General features: G+C 46.0%; 1 protein-coding gene and 1 non-coding gene across 11 annotated transcripts in view; both read left to right on the forward strand.

Moving 5' to 3' along the window:
• The window catches only part of ATP2B2 (ATPase plasma membrane Ca2+ transporting 2), a 503,137-nt gene that overhangs the window by 360,863 nt on the left and 116,927 nt on the right, over positions 1 to 25,347 (forward strand). The window lies entirely within an intron of this gene.
• Positions 23,892 to 23,967, forward strand: TRNAV-AAC (transfer RNA valine (anticodon AAC)). Its single transcript has one exon. It is a non-coding gene; the product is annotated as a tRNA-Val (tRNA).

The following is a 25,347-nucleotide window of genomic DNA, read 5'->3' on the forward strand; positions in this document are numbered from 1 at the left end:
CCCAGGGTGCACATGACACTCTGAGGCCCAGGAGAGAAGGGACCTGTTCAAGCGTACTGTGGGTGAGGACCTGACCTAGGGCTGGGCCCCCAGAATCATCCCTGCGCTTAGTAAAGGGGGCAGATGTCCCTCCTCCCTGCCCATCTCCCCCCAGACCCTCAGCTCTCTCATCCATCCGTGCCCTACCACTGTGTAGTTCCCAGGGCTGCAATAACAAAGGAACACAAACTGAGTGGTTTAAATAACAGAAATGCATTGTCTCACTGTTCTGGAGGCTGGAAATCTGAGATCAAGGGGGGGGGGGGGGGGGGCAGACACAATTCAACCCAGAACATTCTAATTGAGACAATCACTTCTGTGCTACAGCTACAGTTTCTCTCCTATAAAGTAGGGACATACATATGGGAACAGATGAGGACAGTGGTGAGGGCAAACTAGCCCACTTCTGTGTGGACACATGTCTCTGAGAGCTCAGCACACAGTGGGCGTTAGAAGTAGCAGTGCACGCCTGACCTGTGGTGGCGCAGTGGATAAAGCGTTGTCTTGGAACACTGAGGTCTCCAGCTTGAAACCCTGGGCTTGCCTGGTCAAGGCACATATGGGAGTTGATGCTTCCTGCTCCTCCCCCTCCTCCCCCCCCCTCTCCCCCCCCCCTCTGAAAATTAAATAATGTCTTTAATGAAAAAAAAAGAAGTAGCACTGCAGCATGAGCATTGAGCAGCAGATGTCCTAGGTCCAAATCCCAGCTGTGTTGTGCCCCACAAATAAGTTCACCTCTCAGAACCTATTTACTCATCTGGGAAGTGGTACTGATTCCTGGGCCATTGTGAGGAATAAATGAGCTGGTACAAGTAAGCACACACAACACAGTGCAGGAAGCCCACATTATTGTTACTAGTATCATCTTCATCATCATCATGAACATATTACGGGTGTAAGAAGCTGAGGCCCAGAGAGTAAAAGATCTTGCCCAAGCTCACACAGCCACCTGGCACAAAACCAGTGCTTTTTTAAACCACATCCCTGTGTGGTATTTTTTTAAAGTAATTCCTAAATGTCCCACATTAGGAGAGTAATTAAGCCCCTTCCAGCTGTGCCATGTGCCAGTGGAACATTACAAAAAATGGATGTTACAGAGAACGTGAAACAGAGTGGAGGAGGCTCATGAAATAATGTGACATGAACAAAGCAGGGCTTGACATGGTACATGGAAACAACTCCATAAAAACAGATGCAAGGGGAAAACACTTAAAGGAAACATCCAGACTGCGGTGCTGGGGTGCGGGGTGAGATTAGGGCTATGGTTTTTCAACTTCTCTTTCCACACTGGTGGGATGGCCCCCGGAGGTGGGCCAGCGGAGGCATGCTGGTTGTAAGCAAAAGAAGTTGCCTGGGCAGCGGGCAGTCAGGTGGTCTCCCCACGTTGGAGCAAAGGCTGGAAAACCTAGGTATGTTTTCCTGACTGAAACTGGGACAGGCAGGATAAGTGGCAGGACTGACAGAACAGATGCCTCTTTGCGGGTGGGGGGTGGGGAAAACCTGCTCCTGCTGTTTCGGCCCCATGTCACTCAGGGTTCCAGGCAGAGCAGTGCTGGTACAGGCATGACTCCCAGCTCTCTGGGGTTTGGAGGGAGTCCTCCTTTGCAGTATGTGTTGATTTCGTGGTGTAAATGCTCCCACCACCTCTTCAACGCGATGGCATTACATGTGAAGTTAGGAAGAGATGTGCAGTAGCACACCATCCTATAGTATTTCCACCACGCATGTTCAAGAGAATAGAGCCTAAGGATACATAATAAAATAATTAGTGAGGGATGGCTGTGGGGCTTTTTTGCCTCAGTAAATATAATTTATATAATTTATAAGTTTGTATCATTTAATTCTAATAAAGACTGTATCTAACAAGCAGCTACCCACAAATACCTCAAAATGTGACAATCAGTTCTCACAGGCAGGTAAGAGCTGGCACCTGCACATTCCTAACTCCAAGCCCAAGGACAGAGCAGGTGAGTGGCCTGTCCTGGTCGCATGCCCACCCTTGGGCCAGGAAGTAGAGGGGAGCATCTTGACTGACAGCTAACAAGACTCTTCCCAGTAGGTGGAACTTAATTTCCCAAAAGAATACAGAAACCTAACACCTGATATATTTTTTTTTAATTGATTTTACAGAGAGGAGGGGGGAGCAAGAAGTGTCAACTCATAGTTACTTCGCTTTAGTTATTCATTGCTTGCTTGTGGTATGTGCTTTGACAGGGCAAACCCAGGGTTTCAAACCAGGGACCTCAGCATTCCAGGTCTACACTGTATCCACTGTGCCACTACAGGCCAGGCCCAACACCTGCTTTTGTTTCTTTTTGAATTTTTTTTTTTTTGAGAGAGAGAGTGAGAGACAAAGAGACAGACAGGGATGGAGAAAAAGAGAGAATGGAGAGAGAGATGAAAAACATTAACTCATAGTTGTGTTACCTTAGTTCAGGGGTCGGGAACCTATGGCTTGCAAGCCAGATATGGCTCTTTTGATGGCTGCATCTGGCTCACAGACAAATCTTTAATAAAAAAATAATAACATTAAAAATATAAAACATTCTCATGTATTACAATCCATTCATTTCCTACCGCTCATGTTCATGGTTGCAGGTGGCTGGAGCCAATCACAGCTGTCCTCCTGGACAACATCAAATTTTTATTGGATAATGTGTAACGTACACGGGTTGTTGTATGGCTCTCATGGAATTACATTTTAAAATATGTGGTGTTCATGTCTCTCTCAGCCAAAAAGGTTCCCAACCCCTGCCTTAGTTGTTCATTGATTGCTTAGTTGTACATTGAGTAGGGGGTGGAGGGGGTGGGGGGGAGGGGCTCAAGCCCAACCAGTGATCACTTCCTCAAGCCATTGACCTTCGGCTTCAATTCAGTGACCTTTGGGCTCAAGCCAGTGACCCTAGGATCATGTTGATGATTCTGTGCTCAAGCCAGTGAGCCTGTACTCAAGCTGGATGAGCCCACACTCAAGCCAGCAACCTCAGGGTTTTGAACCTGGGGCATCAGCATCCCCCGTCTATGCTCTATCCACTGCACCACCACAGGTCAGGCATATAATTTCTTTAAGTTGTATTTTTTTCTCTTATGATGTCTTGTTTATTTTTTTAAAAAAAAGGTCATCATTGCTTAAATTTCCAGTCTTTAAAAAGAATCCAAGGCTTAATCCTGAGAACAGCAAACCAAAGGAGCCAACAGGAGAGACACAGGGACTCAGAGCAGCCACGACCAGCCCACACCACCACCCCACCTCAGCCCCCTACCTTTTCCTGGGAGGGAAGTAAATGAACTAAACCTCTTGTCACTGCCTGAGAGCCTACCCTTAGAAATTCTCCCAGGAGGACGCAGACATCCCCAGTTGAAGAATATCTTAGGGCAGAGTCTTCTCGAGCAGTGGTCCCCAACCTTTTTTGGGCCACAGACCGGTTTAATGTCAGAAAATATTTTCACAGACCGGCCTTTAGGGTGGGACAGATAAATGTATCACGTTACCAAGACAAGCGTCAAGAGTGAGTCTTAGACGGATGTAATAGAGGGAATCTGGTCATTTTTTAAAAATAAAACATCGTTCAGACTTAAATATAAATAAAATGGAAATAATGTAAGTTATTTATTCTTTCTCTGCAGACAGGTACCAAATGGCCCATGGATTGGTACCGGTCTATGGCCTGGGGGTTGGGAACCACTGTTCTTGAGTACCCAAAGGGTAGATGAGAATGAATGGGGACCCTCAAGGGTTGGGAGTGGCCCAGATATAAGGGAAATACAAGGAAATACCCTGAAGGCTTAGGCCTGATCTCACAACCATAAGCACAATGGGCATCCTAGACCAAGTGAAGCCATGATTCACCAGGGAGCCCCACTGACCCTCCGGGAAGATGCTAGCTAGCTCTTTCCTGTGACTGCACCTGGCTCATGGCCACAGTTGGCCACGGTGAAGAAGCAAACCATCTCCCAAGAATCTGAGTGTCTCTGGCTTCCCCTTTATTGGGGATCATGTGGTGGCCAGTAGAAGGCTTGGCCTAGGGCAAGCCAAGCAATCCAATTAAGAAAGGAGCCCCAGGAGATGTGCTGCCCTGTCATCCAGTAATAGCTGAGTTGGCGACTACCTCATACCAAGCAGCATACCAAAATGCCACTATTGTCTCTATTTTGAGGAAACTAAGGCACACAGTACTGATTGACTTTGTTCTAAAGTAGCTCAATCTGCAGATTACATAGAGACACCAAGGCAGGATATAGATGAAATTTTAAGAGATTTATTAATAAACCAGCCACATACATGACTTACACAGGGTACAGCTTACCCAAATCATGCAGCCTCGAATATAGCTCTCAGGCTAGTTATATAGACATGATCACATACCGGTTGGGGGTGCACGATAAAAAGTTATTTACAACATAAGCTTGCAACATTTATCTATAGGATCTATTAAAAGGAAAAAACGTTCCTACATATCAAGACTACAAGATAACACAGTAGTGATAAATGTCATTTTACATATCAACACAGTAGGGATAAATGTTGTTTTACATATCAAATACATTCCCAAGTCTTCTAGGGTTTTCACTTTGTCACCACCATAGTGGGAAATGAAATGTTTATGTTTAGTCTAAGATAAAGAGAAAAGCTAAATGCTCAGAAGGATGATTATTAGAAAGCATATAAAATATTACAGAATACAGGTTTGTCTGGGGGTTTTTTTGTTTTGTTTTTTGTTTTTAAGAAAGGAGGGGTATGGGGGACTGGCTCTTCTTTTTGAAATATCAGTATCAACAGTTTTGTAGTTCCTTGACACCTCACCACAACTTGCCCAAGTCACACAGCTGTTAGAGTAAAGCCTGGGTCTAGATGAGGCCATACCTTGTGCTCTTAACCATCTGTCAAAAGGGGAACCGGAGGTATCCCTAGGACTTCATGCTCCCCACAGAGGGATACTCGGACTCTGGCCCAGAAGCCTAGGAGTTTTCAGTTGCCCCAAACACCCTGGAGCTCAGGTCCAAATATGGGATAGAGGGACAGGGTTGGGGATAGGCAAACACCTGCTCTGTTAATGGGGCAGCTGAGAACTTGATTCTGATTTTTAGGTCTCATTCACTGCCTCCTTGTGGCCAACAATGTTCTCAAGGGCCCCTGGGCCTGGGCCTCAAGGGCTTTAAAAGATAGGATTGGGGATAATGGTAATGGAAGGAGACTTGACTTGGAGTGGTGAACACACAATGCAACATACAGATGATGTGTTATAGATTGTACCCCTGAAACCTATATAATCTTATTAACCAATGCCACTTCAATAAATTCAATATAGAAAGGGATGGGTTCGGAATCCCAGACCCAGTCGTTGCAGGCTGTCAGCCCTGGAGCCATTTGGCAGGGCCTGGACATGGAATACTGACTGAGGTCCACTGCCGGCTCCTCGACTCACTTGATGGCTGACCTCAGGTAAATCACCTGCCCTCTCTGAGCTTCAGTTTTCACATCTGAAATGTAGGTTTAGCTATGCCTACCTATAGGGTTGTTAAGAAAATTAACTGAGAATAGATGTGTAAGCCCCTCTCTTTTCCATCCTCTCCCCCTCCAAATTCTTCTGCTCACAGTGGCCAGAGTAAAATTAAATATGAGTCAACTTGTGCCACCACCTGTCTGAAACGCAGTGCCTCCCACCACTCTTAGAATGACAGCTAAACTCCTTGCTGTGGCCTGCAGACCTGGCACGACCCATCCACCACCCAGTTGAAGGGTCCTTGAGAACAGGCTGCTAGGCCCACAGGAGATCTGAGTCCCAGAGTTCCTTTAAAACTATAGAGTTTGACCCTTCATTACTACCACTGGGGATTCCAGAATAAATTAAAGATTGTAACTGAAAATCAGTGATAATAATTATAATGTTGAGTCTATAGATGCCCTGCCTCCTTAACTACCACCACCCCCACACCGAATTACAACACATTCTCTGATGGGGTATGATGTCCCAACCCCTGGCTAAGAATTACTGCATTCATTTATTAATTTATACATCTTTTAAAGCAGTGTTTATTGAGCACCTATTTGATGCTGGATGCTGTCCTAAATGCTGGGGATACAACAGTGAACAAAGACCCCTAACCTCATAAAGCTTATAGGGGTCCAACAAAAAATACAGAAACAGATAAATGAACGAGAAAATATCAAAAGTAAAAGTGGGCCCTGGCTGGTTGGCTCAGTGGTAGAGCGCCGGCCTGGCGTGCAGGGGTCCCGGGTTCGATTCCCGGCCAGGGCACACAGGAGAAGCGCCCATCTGCTTCTCCACCCCTCCCCCTCTCCTTCCTCTCTGTCTCTCTCTTCCCCTCCTGCAGCGAGGCTCCATTGGAGCAAGGATGGCCCGGGTGCTGGGGATGGCTCCTTGGCCTCTGCCCCAGGCGCTAGAGTGGCTCTGGTCGCAACAGAGCGACGCCCCGGAGGGGCAGAGCATCGCCCCCTGGTGGGCAGAGCGTCACCCCCTGGTGGGCGTGCCGGGTGGATCCCGGTCGGGCGCATGCAAGAGTCTGTCTGACTGTCTCTCCCCGTTTCCAGCTTCAGAAAAATTAAAAAAAAAAAAAAAAAAAAGTAAAAGTGGCCTGACCAGGTGGTGGCGCAGTGGATAGAGCGTCGGACTGGGATGCAGAGGACCCAGGTTCAAGACCCCGAGGTCGCCAGCTTGAGTGCAGGCTCATCTGGTTTGAACAAAAGCTCACCAGCTTGAACCCAAGGTCACTGGCTCCAGCAAGGGGTTACTCGGTCTGCTGAAGGCCTGCGGTCAAGGCACATATGAGAAAGCAATCAATGAACAACTAAGGTGTTGCAACGCACAATGAAAAACGAATGATTGATGCTTCTCATCTCTCTCTATTCCTGTCTGTCTGTCCCTGTCTATCCCTCTCACTGATTCACTCTCTGTCTCTGTAAAAAATAAAAAATAAATAAAAATTTTAAAATAATTAAAAATAAAAAATAAAATAAAAACTTATTTAAAAAAAAGTAAAAGTGAAGTGGTTATCAGGGGGAGGGAGATGGGGAGGAGGAAAGTAAAGAGGGACAAATATACTGTGACAGAAAATGATTTGACTTTGGGTGATGGGCACACAAGGCAACCAACAGTCCAAATGCTATAGAAATGTTTATCTGGAACTTAAGTACTCTTATTGATCAATGTCACCCCATTAATTTTAATTTCCAAATAAAAAAGAAAGAAAATAGAATGATAAAGGCTTTAAGGGTAACTAGGGGGAGGGACAGCTTAGATGGGCAGTCAAGAGGGACTTCCCTGGGGTGGTGACATTTAACCTAAGTCTTAACTGAAATGCTGGATGCCTAAGAATTGCTTTCCACGGTTGACTGAGGTGGGGCTTCTGCTCTCCAGTGTTTTTAGATCCCCTCTGTTAACGTCCTAGGCTCTGTCAGGCATTCTGCTGGGCCCTATAACTTTTATGATCTCTTTTTGTATCATGGCTGCCCTGGAAGCTAAGCATTTTCAGCCTCCCATTTTATGGTAAAGAAACTGAGGCTCAGAGAGGACTTGTGCAAGGTCACACAGTGAGTGGTGACAGAGACAGGACTTGTCTTTGAGTCTCCTAACTTTCCCAGTCCTGTGCCCTTCCCATACCTCTTTCCTTGCTGAAGCGTGTTGGTGGAAATCAAGTGTCAGGGGAGAAAAGCCTCCTGCTCTGTTAGAAGCTGGTGTTGTCAGCTGGGAGAGAACTAAGTCCCAAGAGGCCAACAGGTGTTCAGTGAGAAAAAGGGGTCACCAAACTGGCCCAACCTCAGAGAAATAGGCATGGGAGAAAAAGCTGGCGCAAGGCCCATTGCAGAAAAACAAACAAACAAAAACCCTGCCAGGGCAAACTGTAGAATGGTGAGGGTAACTTTGTAAATTACCACACTTGGGCTCAACTCCTAAAGGACAACAATGATTGCTTTCTACTGGAAAGAGGCAGATAGCTGTAGCATATCTGGTGGGTAAGCAAGCCCCAACCTAGACTTTTGGATTTTATGCTTCCTGAGAGCAAGGGCAGTTTCATTTACCTCTGAAAACCCAGCACCTAGCAAGAACTCTATGTAAATGAAAACCTGAGTGATAGTTCTGTGCATGTGAATATGTGTGCGCTGGACTGCCCAGTACACCTTCCCCAACCAGAGCACACAACCCAGCTCAGCTTGGGGACCGTGGAGGTATCAGGGAATCTAACCCTGGCCAAGGCACCAGCAGTGTCTTCACCACCTCTGGTGGTGAAGTCCCTGCCCGCCTTCGCTGCATTCCCTCTGTCTAGAAAAGTATTTCCCTTTTATTCCTACTTAGAGATCGGATCCTGGGGGAGGGTACCAGCCCAGGAGGGGCTGTGATCTGACTAGCAGAGATGAACCTCCTGCCATCCCCTTGCCAGCCTCAAGGACATATGAGCTGGCATAAAGCCAACAGCATCCTCTTGAAGTCCTGGGATATCTAATTACCCAGAAAGGAGAGAGTACTGAGCAAATGAACGCTGGGGTTTGGAATGCTGATGCAGTTCGTGTGAGCCCAGGCTGCAAAACGGTCCCTCTGATGTTCTGAGGACAGGCTCCCTCTGTGGCTAGCTGTTTGATCTGGGACTGCCAGCTTTTCTGTCACCCTCAAAGCTTTTCTAAATTATCCTAACAACTGCCATCTCAGGGAGCCAGCCAGGCTTCAGGCCCTGACATGGGAATGAAAAAAGTACAGCCAAGAGATAGAAGGCTGATAGAGACTTCCCCTAGGGCTGGGGTGAGTCCCTGTCCTGAGGTTTAATTCTGAGTACTGGGGTGGGTTGAGAGGACTTGCATCTCGTTTCAGTATTATCACCATTTTCCAGAGGAGGCAACTGAGGCACAGTGTACCTGAGGTCACTTGCCAACATGTCTCAGAGGTGACATTTCTGCCTGACCCAAACCCCCATCCCCCGCAATGTATTCCAGATGCCCTCAGACCTCAGATATTTTTCCCTCTCCCTATTTCATGTATTTGAATTTTAGAGCACTTTGGGGGCACATCATGACAGCTCTGTCCTAAAGTGCCAGGGATGATGATTTTCTGCTAATATGTTTCTCAGTCTATTGGTGTTTTTATCTTTCGAAATGTATAGCCAAAAAAGTAATTGCCTGCATTAGATTTGGGACCAAGCAGTACAGGGTTTAAGGATGTTGCGTACCCACCCCCTTGACAGAAAAGCCTACAATGAAACTAACAACGAGAGGCTCATGAGCACCTACTAAGCACTGGGCATTGGGAAAGCTCCTTCATTTGCTATTCAATTCTTCAATAGATGTTTCTGGAGCACTTACTGTTCTAGGCCATGGGATGATACAGCCATGAACAAAATCAATGCTAGTCCCTTATGGGGCTTGCATTCAAGTGTAGGTGGCAAGCAAAAAGAAGAAAAAAGTAAAAGGAAAAATAACTGAGATTTCATTGTAGTAAGGACTCTGGAGGAAATAAGCAAGAGCCTGGGGTTGGGAATAACAGCAGATTTTCTGAGACCCTGGGATCAGGAGGCAGAGAAGGCCTGGAGAAGGAAAGGGAAGCTGCCATGTGGAATGAGGAGGGAGCGTGGGCAAAGGCTCAGAGCTGGGAAGTGTGGGGACATTTGGCAAGAATGAGCAAGAGTAATGAGCCAGGGCTGGACAATGGGAGTCTATACGGGTTTTTCCTCTAAAGTGAGTCAGCTGCAGAAGAGCCAAGAACAGAAGAATGACGTGATGTATTAAGATCTCATTCATTTTCACCAAGGCCCTGCAAAGCAAGTACTAAATCCTCACTCCAGCTGGTGAACACTGACAGAGGCTGAGAAGAGATGGCTCAGCCAGCAAGGAGTTGACAAAGCCTCTTGTTGAACCCAGACTTGGGTAAGGGTCTCTGCATTGCCCAGCCAGCCAGCCCACAGTGGGCATGACCAGAACACAAGCTTCAGTCTCCTATCCCTGCCCTGTCCCCAAATGTCTTGGCACTTTGTTCTGTTCCTTTTGGTTTTATTGCTAGGCCTCAAACTGAACAGAACTTAATGGGATATGAATTGAGGGTTCATTGGGAACATTTTGTTTCCCCATAAAATTGCAAGCCTCAGCAGAGATGTGCATTCCTGGTTGCTGGGCAGCCAGGTATGACCCAGTGAGCAGTGGGGGCAATGATTCTTTCCAGGGAGAAGTGGCTAGGTCCACCCACCCTTCTTTCCCCACATCCCCCTCAAGACCCAGACCCTCCCATCCAGTCAGGAGACTCACAATGAAGAAGACAAAATCCAAGGTGGAGAGAGTGACAGTTCCAAACAGACATTAAATGAGCTCAGCCTCCCAAAGGGAAGATAAAGAGAAGGACCCATCCCAGTACATAGGGAAAATCCTATTTGACCACAGTAGTGACTTGCACTTTTACCATGTGCCAAACACTGTTTTAAGCATGTAAACATAAATTAACTTATATCTTCACAAGAACCTTATTAAGTAGGCACTATTATCATCCCCACTTTAAGTATGGGAAAACTGAGGCACCTGCAGGTTAGCATACCCAACCCATAAGAGGCAGGGCCAGGCAGTCTGGCCCCAGGCCCAGAACCAAAGCAAATGGATGGATGGCCTGTCTGAGAGATCTGATTGGGAGTCAGCGAGGAGAGCAAGAACATAGGAGAGATTTACTGAAAAACTGGAGTTGAATCAATCCAACTCTTCTTGGGGCCCTACTGTGTGCTGGACCATTTACCCTCTACAAAAATTAGGCAAAGAGCTCAAATTGGTGGGAAAGAAGTAGCAGCAAAGAGGTCATCATATTGACCAGAGCATGGTAGGTTCTATGAGAGAGAAGAAAAATATTCTAGGAGAAGATGGCACTGAGACAGAGCCCAGAGTAGAGGCCACAGACCTAGGTCTGGAAAAGGAACCACAGATGGAAAAAGAAGCACTTCAGGTGGCATTTTATCACCTTGGTTGGGAATTCATTTTTGAGGTGTCGGTGTCTGTCTCTGCTCTACCATCCCCACCCCAGACTTTGAACACCTCAAAGCAGGGGTTATGTGTGATTTGTCTTTGTGTTCTTAAGAGACAACACATAGCTGACATTTTGGATGTAGCTATCACAAAATGTTTGTTTTAAATATATGTAAACACAGAATGAAGGGGGAATGAATAAATAATTAAGTGAGATTGGTGTTAACTTTAGAACAAGGGCTGTGAGACACTATTTTTTGAGTATTTAGAGTTATTGCCAGTTCCAGAGTGGAGAAGTAACAACCCACAGTGGGCACTTAAGGGAAATCTGAGCAGCATAGACCATGGGGTCAAAAGGTGCTAGGACTGGGAGGGAGACCCACTGAGGAGCCATTGCAGAAATAGCCAACTGAGAGATGCTGGAGCCCAGATTCAGGGGATGATCTCAAGAGTGAAGAAGAAAGGTCAAATCCAAAAACTACCAAAGAAGTTGGCCAACGTGCTATGAAAAACAAATAGATTTGAAGGAAACCAAGAAGTTGGTCTTAGACTTGCTGAGTTGGAGACGTGGACAAAACAATCAAGCAGGACTACCTTGTGGGCCTCAGGAAACCCTGGCCCAAGAACTGAGGAAGAGAGAGGACAGGGTGAGAGACATAGCAAATAACTGGAAGGCAAGTCCTCAACTTCCTGAACCCCCATCTGTGGCAGACATCACTAATCAATCCTAATGCTCAGAATCCTGGAGCTCAACTCCAGGTAGCCCCTACTAATCAACCACAGTTGACTTGCAAGATGAAATGCATTTGTTGCCCCTGTCCTAGGGGCAACAGGGGGAGCTTAAACTGGGCCACTCTCTGACAGCCAGAATAAAAGAGGAAAGGGGACAATGAAGGAGCAGAGGTAGGAGCAGTGAAAACAATATTTTTTAAGCAGAATCACCCACCTGTTATTATTCCTTCCAATTAGTTTAAAAAAAAACATTTCATTCTTATGAATAACAACATTCTGAGGGTACAGTTTGATAACTTTCCTGATAAGCCTAACTTTTCTCAACTGATTTTAGTTTTATAATTTGGTGAAGGTTTTAGGGAGCATGCTTTTCTACTACTGTGTAGCCTGCCAGCCATTCATTCCACACCTATTTGTTGAGTGCCTACTGTGTGCTGGGCTCTGTTTTAGGTAATAGAACTGTCTCCTCCAAACTCCTCATGGAGCTCACAGTCAGGCAGACTTGGACAACAGCCAGCCGAAGAGCCATCTATGATTTCACAGGTGACCAGGCTAGTGACCTTTGCTTCTCCACAGACAGTCAGCTTAACAACTGAAGGGAGAGAATATTCTCAGTCTCTTCCCAGTTACCACAGCAGCATCACAGCCAGCCTTTGAATGTCCCTGCTTTCAACCTGGCAAGAGCAGGGGCATGGATGTTTCCTCTCTCCCAGCAGGAATGGCACCCAGGAGTTGGCCAGGATCCTCAGGCATCTCGGGAACCAGATTTCTAAACCAGACACCCACAACTCCTCTGGTGTTTAGAATTAGCAAAACTTCAGAAACAGTTTGCTAAAGGGAGTGCATACTCTTCTAAAACAAGGCATTTCTAAACAATACTTAAGAGACAATATGGCATGTTTCTAGATAGAAACTTCAGTGGGTTTTGCCACAAAACAGTAGATCAATGTGGTGATAACAATGGGTGCTCCCGTTGGATTCACTGAGTATGTTTTCTCAGTGGTCACCGTGGCTCTGGTGTTACTGAGTCTTAGCCAGTCCTTTATCAAGCACCACCACCCCAGTTCCCCTGAGGAAGGAGAATAGCCAGCTTCCTGCCAATCAGGATGTGCCTGGCACATGAAATGAAAGAAGTGATAACCCTTCTCTTTTGCACAGGCAGCCACAGAGGTGGCCTTTGTCAGGTTATTGGAGAGACATACAGAATATTTAAGTTACAAAAGAATCCCCAACAGTGTGTGGTTAAACATCAATATAATGGTAGATATGGGGTGCAATTTCTTAGCCATTCCCAAAAGATATCCACAAACGCCAAGGTCATGGGGTTTTGGTGTCTCAAGACCTAGGTTCTTGTCGTGTTTATGCCACTAATAGCTACATGAGCTCAAACAAGTCACTTCATCTCAGTGTCCTCCTCCATAAAGTGTAGACAAGGCTATTGGCCTTATATGTAGTTAAAGCACTTTAACTAATAAATTAAGGGAATAATTATCAATGCCCACCTTATGCCAAGCACTATGTCCCATGCATTATCTCACATACCCCTCTCGTTAGCCCTCTGAGGTATGTAGAATATCTCCATTTTATAGCCCAAAAGGCCCAGAGAAGTTGACTTGCTTCAGGTCACCCAACTTGAAAGTAGTACATCTAAGAGCCATTATTAATCTTTGAATGCTGTGACCACATGGTTCAAAGCATATTGTAACAGCATTACAGAGTTAGACCGCCAAGTGGGTGTAGAAAATCAGGGAGGATGGGAACGGACATTTCTCCTCAACAGTACATGACCAGTGCTTGGTAGGATGCTGGTGCAGTGAGGTGCCAGTCACAATTTATTGAATGGATGGGTGGATGGATGGATGGATGGATGGATAGATGGATAAGGCCAAACATATTGTAGTTCAGAATAGGACCCAAGCTGGCTTCCCTGGGTTCAGTTCCAGCTCAGGCACTTACTAGTTGTTTGTAAAATGGGGTGATGACAGTCCCTCCCACAACAAGTCACTTCGAGGATTAAGTGAGTTTATACATGTGAGCGTAGGTAGTGTAGAAGCTGGCACAGAATAGACATAAGCGTCATCTGTGATGGTGAGGATGAGGGATTTAACCAGGGGGTTTCATATGTGTGTTGTGATTGGGCATTATAGTTGTTGCCCCAGATGTCGTCACACCCAACAATCCTTTCTCCATCCCTGCCTCCCCACTTACCTCTCCCTCCCTCTTCCCAGACTCCCTCCCTCTCTCACTCCCTCTCCCACCTTTTTCCCCTCCCTCTTTCCTTTTTCTTCATTCACAAGCACAGAGTGAGTATTTACTGTACGCAATCTATAATCAAGGATATAAAATGAAATGACACAGGCTGTGCCTTTCAGGAGCTCAAGATTAAGTAATCACAAGAGTAAGTTAAAATACTACTTAATAAATTCTATGGGGGGTGGGGACAAGACAGCAGAAGGGACCATTAGATCAGAGTGGGTAATCAGGGGTGGCTTCCTGAAGAAGGTGCTGCGAGCCCTCTCAGAAGGATGAGGGCTGGAAGGGCAGCCCTGCAGTGGAACAGCGAAGCTGAGAGAGCGTAGGCACGCTAAAGGGGCAGAGAGAGAAGATAAGGGGTTTGCCATCAAATTGACATGATCAGCCGGGCATCCTGCACCCTCTAGTGCTGCACAGACAGCGCAGGTTTATCCCCTCACTCAGTCAGGTAGCAGCCTCTGCCTAGTACATGGCCGCAGCACTGACCCAGCCTTAGAAGGCTCTTCATAAAAGGTTAATAGCTTCATGAATGAATGATGCGGTTACAAGAGAAGTGTGCAGAAAGATCTTCGAATGTTCAAGCAACAAGGGCCCTTTGAGAGCTAATCCAGGCCCTTCAGTCAAGAGGAAGCAGAGCCCAGGAGGTCACGTGGCCAGTGATTGGAGAAAGATCATGTCTTCATTAGGGTTTCCTCAAAAGTAGGGTAAATTTAGGATGGGGTACAGGTTGTCTATTTGGGAGTGGTCTCAGGAATGAGTGAGTGAGGAGAGGATAACAGGGAAGAGAAAAATTTCCATATAAGGTTACTGCTGTGGGCAACAGGTCTTTAGTCCTACCAGGACCTTTGCAGCGGGCATCTGGGCTGCTCCTCAGAATTGCCCCTCCAAGGGTGCAAGGAGGGAGCATTTGTCCTGATTTCCAGCTCCTGCTGTTTATGGTTTGGGTAAATCCTGTCCCTTCTGGGCCCCTTTCTTGAGGGGGGCTTAGTGACTCCCAGCTGCAGGAGAAGCCCTGAAGCAGAGGGCAGATTCAGTGGGCACAAGAGGAAGTACCGCCAGTGTGCACAGGAGCTACCCACCACACTATAGCTGGGAGTTGCAGAGGACTGAGGGGCTGGGGCCCTGGACATAAAAAACCACTGTCACAGCTCCTTGGATCATAATAGTACTACCAGTAAAGGCCTCCCCATTAATCAAAGTATTTCTCTGCACCAACTGCCATGCTGAGTGCATTATGTGTACTGCCTCATGTAATGCACGTACCCACCTTAGAAGGTAGTTACCAGTGATCCCCACTGTACAGATGAGGAAACTGAGGCTAAGATCTATTTATATAACTTGTTTAAGGTCAGATAGCTAGAAATTGATAGAACTAGGATTCAAACTCATGTCTGTGACTTCACAGATTTCCCTAAGCCTCCAGCCTCCCAGGTGATCAGAGCCTTCCAAGTGGCCCAAGTGTAAGGAGCATGTCAGAGCTCAAGGGTCTGAAACATTCCTCTTCAAAGGAAGCAGCATGCTGGCATGGATAGTCCAGAGAGTAGGTCCAGGCACCTTCAGTGATTCACCTTAAAGAGAGGCATTTGCTCCCCTCCCCATGCCTCAGTTTCCTCATCCATAAAATGGGGCTACTACAATGCCTTTCCAGCCTCCTTCATGAGGATCAGCCTAGTGGGAAGAGTTTGCACATGTTCTCTGCAGTGGGAGACCCAGGTTCATGTCCTGGGGTGGGAGGTGGGTATGATGCAGTGGTTAAGACTTAGACTAGCCTGGGCCTGACCTGTGGTGGCGCAGTGGATAAAGTGTCATCCTGGAACACTGAGGTCACTGGTTCGAAACCCTGGGCTTGCCTGGTCAAGGCACATATGGGAGTTGATGCTTCCTGCCCCTCCTCCCCCTCTTTCCCCCCACCTCTCTCTTCTCTCTAAAATGAATATTTAAGAAAAGAATGTTTAAAAAAATAGATTCAGACAAGCCTGAAGTTGAAACTCAGAGGATAGATTTCTTTACATCCCCATGCCTCAGTTTCCCCAACTGTAAAGTGGGGTAACAAAATGAAGTAATAGGGAAACCATGAGACATAAATGGAATAATGCCTATATGGGGCCTAAGTTTAGCATAGAGTAAATGCTCGGGTAGCCATGGGTGTCATCATTATTTGGGTTTTAGGTATGAGACACCAAGTATCCACGCTACTTCCCAGTACTCAGTCTGAAACGCCTTTTCCTTTTTTTTTTTTTTTTTTGGTGACAGAGAGAGGGACAGATAGGGACAAACAGACAGAAAAGGAGAGAGATAAGCATCAGTTCTTTGTTGCAGCACCTTAGCTGTTCATTGTTTTGCTTTCTCATATGTGCATTGACCAGGGGGCTACAGCAGAGTAAATGACCCCTTGCTCAAGCCAGCGACCTTGAGCTTCAAGACAGCGACCTTTGGGCTTAAGCCAGCTACCATGGGGTCATGTCTGTGATCCCACACTCAAACTAGTGACATCGCGTTCAAGCTGGATGAGCCCATACTCAAGCTAGAAACCTCAGGGTTTCAAACCTGGGTCCTCTGCATCCCAGTTTGACACTTGATCTGCTGCTCCACTGCTGGTCAGGCAAGTCTGAAATGCTTTAAAGCAAACATTGGAGTTAAGCATTGCTCTCCCCTTACCTCCTTTCTTCTTATGCAAGTGTGTCAAGGAGAGGCCACATGTTGATTGAACATTTACTATGTATCAGACCAAGACAGATACATTCCCTGCTTCCATGGAGCTTGGAGTCAGCAGGGGAGCCAAGTATTAAGGAAAACCAATTATTATTAATTATTAAAATAATGATAAAGTGAAAAGGATTTTCTGGGAGCTACAAGAACATTCAAAAGGGGTCTCAACCAGCATAAAAAGTTAAGATTCAGAAAGCAATGGCATTTTTTACACCAATAATGAACTATCACAGAGAGAAATCAAGGAAACAATCCCATTTATTATTGCAACAAAAATAATTAAAGTACCTAAAAGTAAATTTAAGCAAGGAAGTAAAGACTTGTACTTGGGAAAGTATAGGACAGTGGTAGTCAACCCGGTCCCTACCGCCCACTAGTGGGCATTCCAGCTTTCATGGTGGGCGGTAGCGGAGCAACCAAAGTATAAATAAAAAGATAGATTTAACTATAGTAAGTTGTTTTATAAAGATTTATTCTGCCAAACTTAGCGAAAATCCGACATAAAGTACTTGGTAAGTAATTATTATTATATGCTTTAACTTGCTGTAACTCTGCTTTATAATTTTTTTGTTGTTGTATTTTTCTGAAGTTGGAAACAGGGAGGCAGACAGACTCCTGCACACGCCTGACCAGGATCCACCCAGCATGCCCACCAGGGGGCGACGCTCTGCCCATCTAGGGCGTTGCTCTGTTGCAGCCAGAGCCATTCTAGCGCCTGAGGCAGAGGCCATAGAGCCATCCTTAGCACCCGGGCCAACTTTGCTCCAATGGAGCCTTGGCTGTGGGAGGGAAAGAGAGAGACAGAGAGGAAGGAGAGGGGGAGGGGTGGAGAAGCAGATGGGCACTTCTCCTGTGTGCCCTGGCCGGGAATCGAACCCGGGACTCCTGCACGCCAGGCCGACGCTCTACCACTGAGCCAACCAGCCAGGGCTTGCTTTATAAATTTTATAAAGTAAAGTTACTTCCCTACTTTATAAATCAACATTACTGTGGAACCTGTGGGCGGTTAGAAAATTTTACTACTAACAGAGATACAAAAGTGGGCGGTAGGTATAAAAAGGTTGACTACCTCTGGTAAAGGACATTGAAAAATGAGATTGAGGAAGATACAAACAAGTGGAAGCATATACCGTGTTGATGGATTAGAAGAATTGACTCATTAAAATGTCTGTACTACCCAAAGCAATCTGTAGGTTCAATGCAATTCCTATTAAAATACATTTAATGGGAATACATTTTAATGGTGGCCCTGGCCGGTTGGCTCAGCGGTAGAGCGTCGGCCTGGCGTGAGGGGGATCCGGGTTCGATTCCCAGCCAGGGCACATAGGAGAAGCGCCCATTTGCTTCTCCACCCCCCCCCTCCTTCCTCTCTGTCTCTCTCTTCCCCTCCCGCAGCCAAGGCTCCATTGGAGCAAAGATGGCCCAGGTGCTGGGGATGGCTCCTTGGCCTCTGCCCCAGGCGCTAGAGTGGCTCTGGTCGCGGCAGAGCGACACCCCGGAGGGGCAGAGCATCGCCCCTGGTGGGCGTGCTGGGTGGATCCCAGTCGGGCGCATGCCGGAGTCTGTCTATTTCTCCCCGTTTCCAGCTTCAGAAAAATACAAAAAAAAAAAAAAAAAAATACCAATGGCATACTTCACAGACCTAGAACAAATACTCCAAGAATGTATATAGAGCCAAAAAAGAATCCAAATAGCCTCAGCAGTCTTGAGAATGAAGAAAAAAATGGGAGGTATCACACTACTTGATATCAGGCTATACAACAAGTCTATGTAATCAAAACAGCCTGGTACTGACATAAGAACAGGTAGATAGAATAATAGAACAGAATAGAAAGCACAGAAATAAACTCACACCTTTATGGTCAATTAATATTTGACAAAGGAGACAAGCATAATGGAGTAAAGATAGTCTCTTCAATAAATGATCTTAAGAAAATTGGACAGGTACATGCAAAAAAATGAAACTAGACCACCAATTTATACCATACACAAGAATAAACTCAAAATGGATGAAAGACTTAAATATAAGTTACGAAACCATAAAAACCCTAAATGAAAACAGGCAGTAGAATCTCAGACATCTCTTTTAGCAGTATTTTTGCTGATATATGTCCTCAGGCAAGCAAAACAAAAGAAAAAATAAACAAATAAGACTACATCAAACTAAAAAGCTTTCGCACAGCAAAAGAACCGTCAACAAAATGAAAGGACAACCCACTGAATGGGAGAACATATTCACCGATACATCTGACAACGGGTTAATAACCAAAATTTATAAAGAACTTATAAAACTCAACACGAGGAAGACAAACAATCCAATTTAAAAATGGGCGAAAAGCCCTCGCAGGTTGGCTTAGTGATAGAGCATCAGCCCAGCATATGTATGTCCCGGGTTTAATTCCCAGTCAGCACACAGGAGAAGTGCTCATCTGCTTCTCCACCCCTCCACCTCTCCCTTCTCTCTCTTTCTCTCTCTCTCTCTCTCTCTCTCTCTCTCTCTCTCTCTCTCTCTTTCTCCCCCTCCCCCAGCCATGGCTCAGTTGGAGCAAGTTGGCTCCAGGAGCTGACGATGGCTCCATGGCCTTGCCTCAGGCACTAAAACAACCGGGTTGCCGAACAATGGAGCAACGACCCAGATGGGCAAAGCATTGCCCGGTAGGGCAATGCTTTCCAGGTGGATCCTGGTCAGGGCGTATGTGGGCCGTCTGTTACTCTGCCTCCCCACTTCACACTTAAAAAAATAAAAATGGGCAAAGAACCTGAATAGATACTTCTCCAAAGAGGACGTACAGATGGCCAATAGACATGTGAAAAAAATGCTCAGCATCACTAATCATCAGAGAGATGCAAATTAAAACTACAATGAGATATCACCTCACACCAGCCAGAATGGCTATCATCAACAAATCAACAAACAAGTGCTAGCAAGGATGTGGAGAAACAGGAACCCATGTACACTGCTGGTGGGAATGCAGACTCATACACCCACTGTGGAAAACAGTATGGAGTTTCCTCAAAAAATTAAAAATGGATCTGCCTTTAGACCCAACTATCCCACTTCTGGGAATACATTTTAAGAATTCCAGAACACTAATTGAAAAGAAGATATGCACCCCATGTTCATTGCAGCATTATTTACAATAGCCAAGATCTGGAAACAGCCCAAGTGTCCATCAGTGGATGAGTGGATAAAAAAAGATGGGTACATTCACCCAGTGGAATATACATAGCCATAGAAAAGAAGGAAATCTTACCCTTTGTGACAGCCTGGATGAACCAGGAGATTATTATGCTAAGTGAAATAAGCCAGTTAGAGAAAGACAAGTACCATATGATCTCACTTATATGTGGAATCTAATGAACACAATAAACTGATGAACAAAACAGAGACTGAGGCATGGACACATGAAACAGATGGACAGCTGTCGGGGTGGGGGAGGTGAGGGGACTATATGAAAGAAGGTGAAGGGATTAGTCAAAAAACATCTATACATAACACATAGATACAACAGGGTGACAATAGCCAGAGGGAAAGGGGGAATGGAGGTAGGGGAAAAGGGAGCAAAGGAAGTGAAATGAAGGGGGAAGAGACTTTGCTTGGCATGGAGGGTGTACGATGCAGTGTGTAGATGGTATTGCACTGAGTTGTACACTGGAAACCTTTATGGTTTGGCTAACGATGTCATTCCAATAAATTAAAAATAAATTTTTTAAAAAGGGGGCTCAACCTACTGGGCAGGGGCAAATTCACCCAAAGAACAGGCTGAGTTAGGTACAAAGGGGAAGGAGCATTCCAAGCAGAGGAAACAGCACGTGCAAAGTCCCTGAAACAGGAAAGCACTTGCATTGAAGCCACAGGAAAGACGCTGATGTCACTGGAATACATTGGTGGGGAATGGATGAGACATCAGAAGAAAACAGGGCCACACTGTACTGGGCCTTACAGATCTCAGCAGGGAAAGTTTTGTGGGATTTTTCTTTTTTCTGTGTGTGGAGGAAGCCACTGTAGCATTTTAAGCAAAGGCCTAACATTAACAGTGCACTTTACACTTTTATAACATCCCTCTGGCCACTGGGTATAGAAAGACTTGAGCTTGAGAGCAGAGAGACCAGTGAGATGGCTACTGAAGCCATCTAGACTAATGTGTGGTTGGTAAAGGGTAGTGATCATATCTGAGATAAGTGTTTGTTTGGGTGGATATACACACAGGTAATAAGTGGTGAAGCCAAGATTTTAACCCAGGAATGGTTGTCCTCACATCACTCCATTCAAAGGTTATATGGAAACAAACCTATATTTTCTTATTATACAAATTGAGCCCCCCAAATTAAATGTTCAATTATTCAAATAAGACACAAACACAATTCTCCTGGTTAAAATTAAAATATTTCAATCAAAGCTAAAGTCTCCTTGACCACTGCAACTAATTTTAATACCCTTTCCCCTCCTCAGGGTCCCACCTTCATGTGTTTGGAGCAGATCCTTACAGGACTTTTGATACACATTTACATATATATGTACCCATAGAAAATGGTTATTGTTATTTTGCTGAGTTTTCTGTTTTACATAAATGGAGTCAAACTATACACAGTGCTCTGCACCTTGCTTTTTTCACTCAACAATTTGTCTTGGAAAGTCTTCTATGCTAGTATACATACATGGATCTCATTTTTTTAACTGTCACATAGTATTTTATGGACTGGATGTACCACAGTATTTATGTATATATGTATGTATGTATGTATGTATGTATGTATGTATGTATGTATTTATTTCTGAAGTTGGAAACGGGGAGGCAGTCAGACAGACTCCCGCATACTCCCGACCAGGATCCACCCGGCATGCCCACCAGAGGGCGATGCTCTGCCCATCTAGGGCATCGCTCTGCTGCAACCAGAGGCATTCTAGCGCCTGAGGCAGAGGCCACAGAGCCATCCTCAGTGCCCGGGCCAACTTTGCTCCAATGGAGCCTTGGCTGCAGGAGGGGAAGAGAGAGACAGAGAGGAAGGAGAGGGGGAGGGGTGGCTGGGAATTGAACCCGGGACTCCCACATGCCAGGCTGACGCTCTACCACTGAGCCAACCAGCCAGGGCTGTACCACAGTATTTAGACCAGGGGTAGTCAACCTTCTTATACCTACTGCCCACTTTTGTATCTCTGTTAGTAGTAAAATTTTCTAACCGCCCACCAGTTCCACAGTAATGGTGATTTATAAAGTAGGAAAGTAACTTTACTTTATAAAATTTATAAAGCAGAGTTACAGCAAGTTAAAGCATATAATAATAATTACTTACCAAGTACTTTATGTCAGATTTTCGCTAAGTTTGGCAGAATAATTCTTTATAAAACAACTTACTATAGTTAAATCTACCTTTTTATTTATACTTTGGTTGCTCCACTACCACCCACCATGAAAGCTGGAATGCCCACTAGTGGGTGGTAGGGACCAGGTTCACTACCACTGATTTAGACCATTCTCTTTTCAAAGACAGAAAGAATTTTCTATAAATATTGTAGCTATTGAAGGGCTTGTAGATTTTATTCTTTCAAAATAAGAGACTTTTGCCTGACCAGGCAGTGGCGCAGTAGATACAGCGTCAAACTGGGCTGCAGAGGATCCAGGTTCCAGACCCCGAGCTCGCCAGCTTGAGCGTGGGCTCATCTGGTTTGAGCAAAGCTCACCAGCTTGGACCCAAGGTCACTGGCTCAAGCAAGGGGTTACTTGGTCTGCTGTAGCCTCACAGTCAAGGCACATATGAGAAAGCAATCAATTAACAACTAAGGTGTTGCAATTAATGATTGATGCTTCTCATCTCTTTCCATTTCTGTCTATCTCTATCTATCCCTCTCTCTGACTCTCTCTCTGTCTCTGTAAAAAATAATAATAATAATAATACTTTTATTTATGCTAATGAAGGAACCCACACCACAGTGACAACACAAATATTTAGCAACACCCAGCCTTGTGACTGAGTTTTCCCATTTCCCTTCAGGTGCTTGGCATTCCTGGGAGCTAGTTCTTGTCCATTGCCAAGTCTCTGTTTATAGCAAAAGACTGTCTTGAGAGCAACAAGGAGAATGGTGGAATTGTCAGCTTTGATTTCAGTGCTGAAGAAGGCAGCCTGGCATGGTGTGAAAAGAGTACAGCTATGGAGCCTCAAAGACCTCGGTTCAAATTCTTGTTTAATTGTGTGACCCTGAGCAAGTCATTTTTCCTTTCTGAGCCTCAGTTTATCCACCCATAAAATGAGGTTTATAATCCTAACCCTGTAGAACAGCCAGGAGGATTAAATGCAAGTGTGTAAAGTGATAGTCACGTAAGAGTACATACATGTGCATTTAGCACCCCTCACACACACACACAGCCCCAGTGTAGTGGGGTGCAGTGGGGTCCAGCATTTTGAAGGGATCACTCAAGGTCACAGAACAATGAGAAGACAAGAATACTAAGCCACTCCTGCCAATGCAATGTGGGGAAGGCATTTCAGTTCAAAGGGAGGAAAGAAATTTTCTGCCCAGATTCTAGATACCAACTGTGTGCCAGGCACTGCCCATATTGCACCTCCTTTCATCTTCACCCCAGTGGGCAGAGCTAGGTTGCCCCCCTGCTCCACTTTGAGGTTGAGGAAACTGAGAGGGGATACCACTTGCCCAAGGTCTCAGTAAGGAATGAAGACTGGTGCTCCACCTTCTCTGCCTCTGTGAGCGGTCCTGGGAGGCTACAGGCAGCAGCTCTGCAGAGCGCCCCCTTTTGAAGGGATAGGGAAGCTCCTCTCATGATGACATAAGTGATCAACCATCACGACCCCTGCACAGAAGGGCAGAAAACAGCTTTTCCATCCTCCATTTTTCTAAGGGAAATGACATAAAGGCTTCTCAAAAGTCACCTCAGGACTTTCTGAATCAAATCTCTTAAATGACAGAGAGAGAGAGAATATGAAATGGCCATAATTTTTGTGCAATAACATTCAGTTCTTTAAAGTTCACTTGAGCAAGATGACTACCCCTGCCTTAGGTGAGTCAGGAATCAGGAGTCCAGCCCTGATCAGCTAGATCACCCTGTATCTGGGCCAAGTCATTTCGCCGTCTCTCAACTCTCCCACCTCTCAAATAGGAGGGTGAGACAGGCTGGCCATGGGAATCGTCTTGCTCTAACAGTGGGGGAACCAAGGGACTTGGGTGGGGAGCTTTAAGAATAAGAGTTGTTTGGCCCTGGCCGGTTGGCTCAGCGGTAGAGCGTCAGCCTAACGTGCGGAGGACCCGGGTTTGATTCCCGGCCAGGGCACACAGGAGAAGCGCCCATTTGCTTCTCCACCCCTCCGCCACGCTTTCCTCTCTGTCTCTCTCGTCCCCTCCCGCAGCCGAGGCTCCATTGGAGCAAAAGATGGCCCGGGCGCTGGGCATGGCTCTGTGGCCTCTGCCTCAGGCGCTAGAGTGGCTCTGGTCGCAACATGGCGACGCCCAGGATGGGCAGAGCATCGCCCCCCTGGTGGGCAGAGCGTCGCCCCTGGTGGGCGTGCCGGGTGGATCCCGGTCGGGCGCATGCGGGAGTCTGTCTGACTGTCTCTCCCCGTTTCCAGCTTCAGAAAAATGAAAAAAAAAAAAAAAAAAAAAAAAAAGAGTTGTCAGCCCTGGTCAGTTAGCTCAGCAGTAGAGCGTCGGCCCACTGTGTGGAAGTCCTGGGTTCGATTCCCAGCCAGGTCACACAGGAGAAGCGCCCATCTGCTTCTCCACCCTTCCCCCTCTCCTTCCTCTCTATCTCTCTCTTCTCCTCCCACAGCCAAGGCTCCACTGGAGCAAAGGTGACCTGGGCGCTCAGGACAGCTCCATGGCCTCTGCCTCAGGCGCTAGAATTGCTCCAGCCGCAACAGAGTAATGTTCCAGATGGGCAGAGCATCGCCCTCTAGTGGGCATGCTGGTTGGATCCCAGTCGGGCGCATGCGGGAATCTGTCTGTCTGCCTCCCCGTTTCTAACTTCGGAAAATACAAAAAAAAAAAAAAAAGAAGAAGAATAGGGTTGTCAGATTTAACAAAAATAGAGGATATCCAGTTAAATTTGAATTTCATATAAAAAATAATTAATATTTTTATTAGTAGGATGTCCCCAATATTACATGGGACACAATTTACACAAAATAAAATATTTGCTGCTTATCTGAAATTCAAATTTAACTGGATGTCTTATATTTTATCTAACAACCCTATTTGGGCCCCCAGCTCCACTGGACCCCCCCCCCTATTTTTTGGTACAGGTAACTGATATTTTCACAGCTTTCCAACCAGATCCCCGCCACCCACTCCCACACTTCCCCAGACCCACTTCCCTGCCCACATTAACATTTTGGAGTCATGAGCTAAGAAGTTTTGTCGGTCTAAGAATTCCTACAGTGGAAACTGGAGTGGAAATTCAGCCTGACTTGAGGAACGACAAATGGTGGATTTAAAGCAGTGGAGAAATTTGTGTTCATGTGTGTGTCAAGATGGTTAGAGGGACAGTGTCTGGGGTGCTTGTAAGCAACTGGTCCCATTCCTAGCCATGTCCATGCACACAGAAACTGGTGGACACCACACCCACGTGTTTACAGAGAAACTGGCCGGTGATGTGGTCGTGCATATCCACGCCAGTGGTCAGAAGCTGCGTCTGCATCTGCGTGCACCTGTGTGT

The sequence above is a fragment of the Saccopteryx leptura genome, chromosome 10 (genome assembly GCF_036850995.1).
Source record: "Saccopteryx leptura isolate mSacLep1 chromosome 10, mSacLep1_pri_phased_curated, whole genome shotgun sequence".
NCBI lineage: Eukaryota > Metazoa > Chordata > Mammalia > Chiroptera > Emballonuridae > Saccopteryx > Saccopteryx leptura.